At 46.5% G+C, this 10,585-nt stretch overlaps 1 protein-coding gene and 1 pseudogene across 1 annotated transcript in view; both read left to right on the forward strand.

The window, feature by feature from the left end:
• Window positions 1–423, forward strand: part of LOC111373330 — a 3,597-nt pseudogene extending 3,174 nt beyond the window's left edge.
• A 1,618-nt stretch (window positions 424–2,041) lies between these two features.
• LOC111373328 overlaps window positions 2,042–10,585 on the forward strand; it is a 33,359-nt gene continuing 24,815 nt past the window's right edge. Inside the window, exon 1 of the mRNA XM_022995841.1 lies at window positions 2,042–2,257. The gene's annotated coding sequence lies outside the window, so the exon portion shown is untranslated. The remainder of the gene's footprint in view (window positions 2,258–10,585) is intronic.

Genomic DNA, 10,585 nt, shown 5'->3' on the forward strand with positions numbered 1-10,585 from the left:
ACCTTCACCTAGTCCTTCTATCACAGCTCCTACACACAATAAGGTGAAAGAACTATAACAGAGAGACATGGATGGCATGGGCCTTGGAACTGCATGCAAAATGCGGAAGACGATGTCCCTACAGCAAGCAGGTCAATCTCCCACGATTCAGATGTCGTAGCACAGAACACCATGAGATTAGACACACCTACGACTAGTACAATGAGATCAGATGCACCCGCTTTTCACCCTACATTCAGTGCACCACCATCCGAACAGTACTTATCACCAAAGCAGGCTCCTACACGCAGGCGAGACCCCTCTCCAACGAGCGAGCCAGACATCGCAGACTACTATGATCCAGAAATGTTCCAAACCAGACGCATGACCGGATCAATGTCTATGTACTACCACCCGAAGATTTACCCTCGGGAATACCCATGAGTACCTTTCATTAGGTTTTGTTCGTGTCTTGTTTATTGTGATTGCATTTTATCTTCAAATATTTGTTACAATTTACATTTGCTGGAGGTCAGGTCCATGCCCCCCTCCTCTCTGTTTTCCCGCTTTTCATTATATAAAATAAACCACAATAGTGGCATTTGCTTAAAAAAAAAAAAAACCCTAAACCCTAAACCCTAAACCCTACCCCGTAAACCGTAAACCCTAAACCCTAAACCCCAAAACCCTAAACCCAAAACCCCAAAACCCTAAACCCTAAACCTCTCTCTACCTCCAAAACGCTCTCCCTTCTCTCTAGAATGGGAGAAACCCACCAAAACTCAAATAAACCCGATCCACCACCAAAACCACCGGATTGCACCACCCCAAGTGGTGGAAAATCATCACCAACAACGACCCAAACACATCCTATAACACCAATATCAGATTCATCCCCCAACGCAATAGATCTAAGTTTGAAAAATCATGGCACGAATCCCAAGGTCATCGAAACACCCACTTCTGATCAGAATTGGGACATGGGACCATCACCAATGAACTCAGAAGGCCCAAAAACCCCTAGGGTGTTGTCCTCGACGTCCAATTTGGCCGGAATTGAAGCATTGGAAAAAGTACAGCCCGAAACTGATTTTGAAATTAATTCTCGTACGATGGTCCAACAGATACACGCGCCAGATATTCAGAATGCCCATGAGATGGTGAACCTTTGGTCAAAAAATCACGGCAATCGGAGGTTGGACGCTCCTGTTACGACACCAAACGTAAACGGGCAGTTTGTCAAAAAATTGCAATTTTCGGCCTCTACGATTCTCACCTCGGGAAACGTGCCTAACCGCGTTATTCAGCATGAAATTCCGCACAAGATTGTTGAAAATCATAAATTTCTGCCTCCGGTTGATTTTGGCCGGAAAACGGAGCCGCTAGCGGCCGGCCGGCGGCGTCCCGGCGGCCCTCCGACAACTTTTGATCAGAATGTTCTTCCAGTTTATTTGAATCCATTTTCATCATCGGTTTTTCCACATGAGGCCCAGACAGTGCTCAATCAGGGCCGAAAGACATATGCCACTGCAGTTTCTTGCCGTCCGGGCCTGTCTCAAGCTGAACGGAGTTCACGGAAGTCGTTTGCATCGGTTGTACAGGGTATAGATGACTCTTCCACTGCTGGGTTTCCTGCTAAAGAACCCTTTATACATATGGGTGAGCCGGCAATAGTTTTGACTGAGTCCGAGGAGGCTACACTCGCTGATCCTTACAAGTATACACTTGTGGGGAAATTTCCACATCGCAAGCCAATCATGAGGAAGGTACGTGAGATTTTTTCTAAGTTTGGGTTCCATGGTTGTTTCGAGGTGGGACTGATTGACACAACACACATTCTTATACACCTTACACGTGAGGAGGATTACAGTAGGCTTTTTCTTAAACCTTCATGGTATATTGATGGTTGTCCGATGAGAGTCCTTAAGTGGACATGTGACTTTACACCTAAGCAAGAGACTCCGATAGTTCCCGTATGGGTATCGTTCCCTCTGCTTCCAGTACATTTACGTGCGAAGGGGTTCCCTTTCGCCTTATCTGGGGCAATAGGAATGCCCTAGAGAATTGATGAGGCCACCACCGACTTGAGACGACCTAGTGAGGCAAGGGTGTGCATTGAGGTGAATTTGGAGCAAAAGTTGCCCGACAGGGTTTGGATTGAGCGTGCTGGTAACCGTGGCTTCTGGCAGACAGTTATCTATGAGAAGCGGCCAATTTTTTGCTTCTCTTGTAAACACTTGGGTCATTCTTATGATCAGTGTACTACAGTTCCTCCTCCTACAGTTGTTGTGCACCCCCTTGTTCGGCCTCCTATTACTAAGACTGATAAGGATAAGGGCAAGGTGACGTTTGTGGAGCCAAAGAAGCAGTGGGTTCCAGTTTCAGCAGTGCCTTCTGTGCTTCCCACTACTACTACCGCAGTTGTGACAGAGTTGGAATCTGCATCAACAGTTCCTACCTCTACTCGTATCACAGTTGATCCAGAGGTACCTCCGTATATTCATTCAGTTGCTGAGCCTACTCCAAATGCTCCTATCGAGGTACCCACTTCTCCTATTATTACTTCCATAGCTCCTATTCCCACAGCTACTACTGATGTACCCCCTGAGCCAACACATATGAGTTCTCCACCATTAAAGACACACACAGATAGTACTCAGTCAGCGCAGGGATCAGGTACCGGGACAGCTCCTCAAACCACTCTTGCACAGGGGTTGTTGGCTGAGATCAGCTCAGAGCGACATGGTGTCAAGCATATGTTGATTGATCACTTTAAGAAGGACCATGGAATGAAAGTTGGATCTACCATGAGATTTGCTATTGAGGACTTGGTTTTTAAGCTCTTTGGAGAGGGACCTTCTGTGAGTAAGACTCCTACGCATACATCTTCACCTAGTCCTTCTATCACAGCTCCTACACACAATAAGGTGAAAGAACATATACAGAGAGACATGGATGGCATGGGCCTTGGAAACTGCATGCAAAATGCAGAGGACGATGTCCCTACAGCAAGCAGGTCAATCTCCCATGATTCAGATGTCGTAGCACAGAACACCATGAGATTAGACGCACCTACGACTAGTACAATGAGATCAGATGCACCCGCTTTTCGCCCGACATTCAGTGCACCACCATCTGAACAGTTCTTACCACCAAAGCAGGCTCCTACATGCAGGCGAGACCCCTCTCCAAAGAGTGAGCCAGACATCGCAGACTACTATGATCCGGAAATGTTTCAAACCAGACGCATGACTCGATCAATGTCTATGAACTACCACCCGAAGATTTACCCTCGGGAATACCCTTGAGTACCTTTCATTTGTTTTGGTTCGTGTCTTGTTTAGTGTGATTGCATTTCATCTTCAAATATTTGTTACAATTTACATTTGCTGGAGGTCAGGTCCATGCCCCCCTCCTCTATTTGTTGTCCCGCTTTTCATTTTATAAAATAAACCACACTAGTGGTATTTGCTTTTAAAAAAAAAAAAAACCCTAAACCCTAAACCCTAAACCCTAAAACCCTAAACCCTAAACCATAACCAACCCTTCCATTTTCTCTCTAGAGATAGGAGATTTTTGGAGATTTCTAGCCACCCAAAATGGAATCACATCCGGCTACATTCCGGCCGCCAAGGCCACCGGATCCGACCACCAATAGATCCCCCTCACTTCCCTCTATAACCTACACCCAACCGCCGGCAATAAACTGGCCGAAATCTGATGAAAATAGGGGCCAAAAACCGGATCTGCCGCAAGCTTTTTCTGTCGGAAAACACTGTTCCGGTGATACCCACGCCGGCGCACCACTGCCGGTCGATAGCCCTCTTCCAGACGATCACAACCATGGTCGCCGTTCACCATATGGAGCCTTCGATCGATCGAAATTGCATCTGAAAGTCCCGCCTGCGCTGCCTGTCGATTTTCAATTTTTCGGGGCCTCCGGTGGGACCCACGGTCGCGAACCACTGCCGGTCGGTAGCCCTTCTCCAGACAATCACAACCATGGTCGCCACTCACCATTTGGAGCTCCCAATCGACCGAAATTGCACCTGGAAGGTCCGCCTGCGCTGCCTGCCGAATCGCTGCCTCCCTTTCATTTTTCCGGCGCCACCAGTGGGACCCACAGTGGCGGACCACCCCATACCGACTCCTCTCATCATGGGCAACATCCATATCATATGGGTCTTCATCAATTTCATCCCAATCTCGCGAATCGAACGGATCCAATCCCTCAAGGTCAAAAGTCCGATTCTCTCTTAATTGACCCCACAAATGTGTTCGATTCTGCAATTAAACGTGGGGTTAATGAAATTCAAGCCCCAGATACTCTGGGTAATGTTCCAATTGCTGAGATTACATCATTAATTTGCCGAATTTTGGAATCAAATGGTGTTCTTCACACCTCTAGCGCTGCTGGTCAGATTTCTTCCATTTCTGAGCATTATTTGAGAAAATTGACACCTCCGATGAACTCAAAAGATCCACAAACATCAGAAGGGCCTATCAATTCGATCGAAAATATTACATTAGATTTCGTGCCAAAATGCACACAAATCGAGGCAATTGGTACTGCTGTTTCTGGCCAGAATTCTATATTTTTGACACTTCCATCATCTTCAGAGCATATGAAAACCTTTGGAGAGACCATTACTCCAGCTGAAACTGACGGGAAATCTGCATTGGGAAACGTGCCAAGTGGCACACATACCGAGGCAAATCCTTCTAATGTTTTTGGACCTCCTTTGATCCCGGGAACTGCACCACTGGCTCCAAATCATGGAAAAACCCCAAGGATCAACACTTTACCGCCTAGTACATCCCAAACTGCGCGTACCATCAACGCGCGAGTCCCTCCTGCACGTGAGCAACCCCCACCACCACATGCAACACCACGAGCTACTGCAACTTCCACAACTGCTCATTCTGGTCCAAAATCTTATGCTGCAGCAGTTGGTAATGTGCCAGTAGTTTCTCAAGCAGAGAGGAGTCAAAAGAAGTCCTTTGCTCAAATTCTTCGAGCATCACAAGAATCTACTGACCACAAGCTCATTTCTAGGGACCCTTTCATCCATCATGGTGAACCTGCAGTTCTATTCACAGAGGCAGATGAAGAAGTCTTGGCTGAGCCATACAAGTTTACTCTTGTTGGCAAATTTGTGCACCGGAGGCCATCTATGCTTAAGGTACATGAAAACTTTTCTCGCTTTGGTTTTTGTGGTGATTATACTATTGGTCTAATTGATGCCACACACATTTTGATTCACTTGGTGCACGAGGATGACTATGCACGGTTATTCCTCAAACCACTGTGGTATATTGATGGTTCCCCTATGAGAGTCTTCAAATGGACTCCAAGCTTTAGTCCACTGCAAGAGACCCCAATTGCTCCAGTCTGGGTATCCTTTCCACTTCTACCTATTCACTTTCGGGCTAAGAGCAGTTTGTATGCTATTGCTAAAGCTATTGGCCTTCCGTTACGTATTGATGAGGCAACATCTGATCTTCGCCGCCCTAGTGAGGCTAGAGTATGTGTGGAGGTTAATTTGGACTACGATCTCCCTGACAGAGTTTGGATTGAGAGGGAAACTGGAGGCATTTGGATTTGATCAGATCTGGATTGACAGAATCAGGCGTTGCATTTCGCAGTGTCGTTTCTCCGTACTCCTAAATGGCCGCCCATGTGGCTTTTTTCCCTCCTCACGAGGACTCAGACAGGGTGATCCTATCTCCCCATCCTTGTTCATCATTGCAGCTGACTACTTCTCACGTTTGCTCACTCAGAGGTTTCAAGAGTATCCCGGTATGTGTTATCGACATGGAGGTAGTGCTCTTGTCTAACATCTCTCATTTGCTGACGATATGATCATCTTTGCCAACGGTCAGAAACAGTCTATCAGGAAGGTCTTAGACTGTTTGGAGCATTATGAAGGAGTTTCTGGCCAACTGGTGAATAGAGACAAGAGCGGTATTATACTATCCAGACGGGCATCCACTAGTCAGATCAGACGACTAGAGATTTTGACGGGCTTCAGACATCAGCAGCAGCCTTTCACTTATTTGGGTGTCCCCTTATTCAAGGGGACTAAGAGGAGCTTCTTTTATGATGACCTTATCCAAAAGATAAGGGATAGGATATCAGGCTGGGCCTCACGATTACTATCGCCTGGGGGTCGTATTACATTACTGAGGTCAGTACTTTCTTCCATACCTTTACATCTTCTTCAGATTATGCAGCCGCCCAAGACAGTGCTGAAGAAACTTGAGAGCATCTTTGCCCGATTCCTATGGGACTCTAAGGATCAAGCACGACGTCTACATTGGAGGAGTTGGAAGAAGATTTGCCTTCCTACTGATGAGGGAGGCCTCGGCTTTAGGAGATTACAGGATGTGGTGGACACCTTCTCCATGAAGCTCTGGTGGTTGTTCCGATCTCAGAGGTCACTTTGGGCTCAGTTTTTACTTGGCAAGTATTGTAAGGGGACGCATCCTTCACTTGCAGCAGTTCCCAGTTCAGCTTCCCCTACCTGGAAGAGGCTGAAATCAGTTAGGCCACGGACGGATCCACACATTGCTTGGCACCTTGGAGCCGGTCAGATTTTCTTCTGGCATGATTGTTGGATGGGCGAGACCACGTTGGCATCCCTATTCCCCCACAGACAGCACACATCTGCGAGGGTACAGGATTTTTTTGATGACACTGGGTGGGATTTCGGACGGTTATTACAGGCCCTTCCTTCTCACATGGCGGGACAGATAGGGGCGATATCTTTATGTGCAGATGCCCCGGACCGAATTGTTTGGAAAATTACTTCGGATGGTGAATTTACCACCAAATCAGCATGGCAACTAGTCCGTTCGGTTCACCAGCCTCAGGACTCATATCGACTGCTGTGGAGCTCTATCTTGCCTACCACTATTTCATTCTTCTGCTGGAGACTATGGCAGGATCTCATACCAGTAGATGTTGTTATTCAGAGGAGAATTGGATGTCAGTTGGCTTCTCGTTGTCAGTGTTGTTCCGAGATTGAGACCATCAATCATATTTTCACGAGCAGCAGCATCTCCGACCAGGTATGGCAGCACTTTGGAGACATCTTTCAGATACCTATGACTTCAGGAGAAGGGGTCAGACAGAGGTTCCAGAGATGGCGATATTCTGGACAGCACGTTTGTCGTGGACACATTCGTATTATCATTCCTCTACTGGTATTTTGGTTTCTATGGACTGAGAGGAATGATGCGAAGCATAGAGGTATTCGTATGGTGGCAAGACGTATTATTTGGAGGGTCTACCGCATGATCTCCTTCCTTCATATGGGAGGACTATTTCGAGTTGAGCATTGGCGAGGAGATGTGACACTTGCATCCTTTTTTGGAATTTCTTTGACCCGTCCTCTCCCACCACCACCTATTATGGTTGTTTGGCGCACTCCACCTATTGGATCCTACAAGATCAATACCGATGGATGCGTTAAAGATGGATTTGCAAGTGGTGGAGGCATCATTAGGGACCACGCAGGATACTGTATCAGGGCATTCTCAGCATCGTATGGAACATGTTTCATTTTGGAGGCTGAGCTCAGAGCCATACTAGATGGGCTTCAATTGGCCAGAGGACTTGGGATATCAGCTATTTGGATTGAGGTAGATTCAATGCTGGCCATTCACTGCATCGTCAAAGGTGGAGGACCGTGGACGATTCAGGGTATTCTAAGACAGATCAGAGACGTCATTTGCCTTGACAGAGACACAGTTTCTCATATCTACAGAGAAGGTAACCAGGTTGCAGATTCTCTTGCTTCAGAGGGTTGGGATCACCAGCATTACCAAGAATATGGACCACTTGACCAGCCCCGACAAATTAGGGCATTGGTACAGATCGACAGATATGGATTGCCCAGCTTTAGAGGTTTGTAGTTTAGGCAATCATTTTTTCATTTTTCTTGTACAAGGGAGTAGTACTTCCTCATTTACTTTGTTCTTTTCTAATTTTTCATTTGTTGCACTGTTGCTTTTTGGAGGTCAGGTTTATGCCCCCCTCCTTTCCTGCACTCTTGATTTTTATGAAATAAACATGGTTGGGGAACCCTTAACCCCCATCGACCTTCCTTGGTGGACCCTAAAAAGTCATTAAGGATGTGTGGATGTCTTTACTAAAAAAAAAACCCTAAACCCTAAACCCTAAACACAAAACCCTAAAACCCAAAACCCAAAACCCTAAACCCTAAAACCCTAAACCCTAAACCCAAAACCCTAAGCCCTAAACCCTAAACCCTAACCCCTAAACCCCTAACCCCTAACCCTTAACCCTAAACCCTAAACCCTAAACCCTAAAACCCTAAAACCCTAAACCCTAAACCCCTAAACCCTAAACCCTAAACCCTAAACCCTAAAACCTAAACCCTAAACCCTAAACCCAAAACCCTAAACCCTAAACCCAAAACCCTAAACCCAAAACCAAAACCCCAAACCCTAACCCCTAAACCCCAAACCAAAAAACTTTTCTCTCTCTAGCCCAAAACGCTCTCCCTTCTCTCTAGAATGGGAGACAAAGCACAGACCTTCAAAAATCTCGACCCACCACCCGATATTCCACCTTTACCCGATGGATTTCAACCCCAAACAACAGAAGATCAACAACAAAATCAAAATATTACTGTTTTGGAAGCGATTGGATTGATTTCTAATAAGAACAATGATTGCACGTTTCCCAATGTCATCAAAACTTCATCTTCTGGAGTGATTCAGGATCTGGGACCATCACCAATGATTCCAGAAGGGTCGAAAACCCTAGGGGTGGTGGAGATTGCATCTGAATCGCCCAAAATTGGCAGATCAAATCCCGAGGGGCCGATTTCTGATTTTTCAATTAAACCCTCTATCGAGCTCAGACACATGCACGCGCCATATCATCTGATTACCCATGAGAAGGAGAACCTTCGTCTAAAAAATGGTCCAATTCCGACCTCGGACGCGCTCTCACCGGTGATCGCAAGTTACGGCCAGTCGCTCGGAAAATCGCAGATTTCGGCCAATCCTGAACTCGTTTCGGAAAACGGAACATACCGTGATGATCAGCATGAAATTACGCATCTACCTGTGAAAAATCATAATTTTCTGACATCATTGGAAAATCACCGCCGGTCAACGGCCGGCGCGTGGTGGTCACGCGCCGGTGATCCTTCAGCAGAATGTGGGGAATTTTGTTACGGACCCAGTTCCATCATCGGATTTGCCACGGGAGGTCCCTACAGTAATTAATCAAGCTAGGAAGTCATATGCAGCTACAGTTTCTGGTAAATCTGTAGTCTCTCAAGCTGAGCGTAGCCAACGGAAGTCTTTTGCACAGGTTTTGCAAGCCCCACCGGACTCCAATGACCATAGGTTCACATCTAAGGAACCTTTCATGCATATGGGAGAGCCGGCGGTTGCCTTTACCGAGGAAGAAGAGGACTTTCTTTCTGAACCGTATAAATTTACTCTTGTTGGCAAATTCACACGTCGCAAGCCCTCCATGATTAAGGTACGTGACAGCTTTCAAAAATTTGGTTTTTGTGGTGATTATATGATTGGACTTATTGATGCGACTCATAATCTAATACACTTGGCACATGAGGATGATTACTCACGCCTATTTCTCAAGCCCTCTTGGTACATCGATGGTTGTCTCATGCGTGTTTTTAAGTGGACGCCCAGCTTTAATCCTAAGCATGAGACTCCTATTGTCCCTGTTTGGGTTTCATTCCCATTATTGCCCATTCACTTTCGGGCAAAGAGTAGTCTGTTTGCCCTAGCTAAGGCCATTGGAATCCCACTACGTACTGATGAGGCCACTTCAGATCTACGACGACCCAGTGAGGCACGGGTATGCATTGAGGTGATGCTAGCACATCTGGAGTTCATATTCTGCTTTCTGTGTCCACTGTCATCAGATCAGTCCCATTACCTACTGGCACTAGCTCACATGCCCAGACCCAGCCATCTGTTGCTCCTCCCTCTGCTACAGCCTTACCAGTTATCAGTGTTGTAGATCCAGTTACATCTACCACTCCTTCAACTCCTGCTCAGGCTATCAGTCCACCTATCACTCCGTTTTATGATCCTATGTTGGATGAGATCTTGAAGAGGCCACAGACACAGAATTTTTCGACGGACACAGTCAGCAGAACTCCTTACATTCCAGGCCCGACACCGGGTAGGGCTCAGGCACATATTTCCACTTCTTCTCCTCCTGTTTGTCATCAGAATGTGGAGGCATCTATTCCATCTTTGCAGTCAGCGCATTCAGACACAGAGGGCTCACCTCAGATTGAGGTTCACCAGCAGGGACCTTTTCGAAGATCTTCTTCTGATGACTTGGTGGGTTTGGATGAGAGGACAGAGGAAGATGGATTTATCCCAGTTGTTCGGAAGAGACACCCACGGGCTACTAATACTCCACATCCGAGCAGAAGGATCACTCGGAGTCAGTCACATGATACATCCTCACATTCTCCTTCCCTATAAATGCCATCATTTGGAATGTGAGAGGTGTAGCTAGTGTAGCTACTCGTCGGTGCCTGAAGAAACTTATACAGCTTCATCAGGTTTATCTTCTAGTTCTATT

Source organism: Olea europaea, unplaced genomic scaffold, assembly GCF_002742605.1.
Source record: "Olea europaea var. sylvestris unplaced genomic scaffold, O_europaea_v1 scaffold1112, whole genome shotgun sequence".
Lineage (NCBI taxonomy): Eukaryota > Viridiplantae > Streptophyta > Magnoliopsida > Lamiales > Oleaceae > Olea > Olea europaea.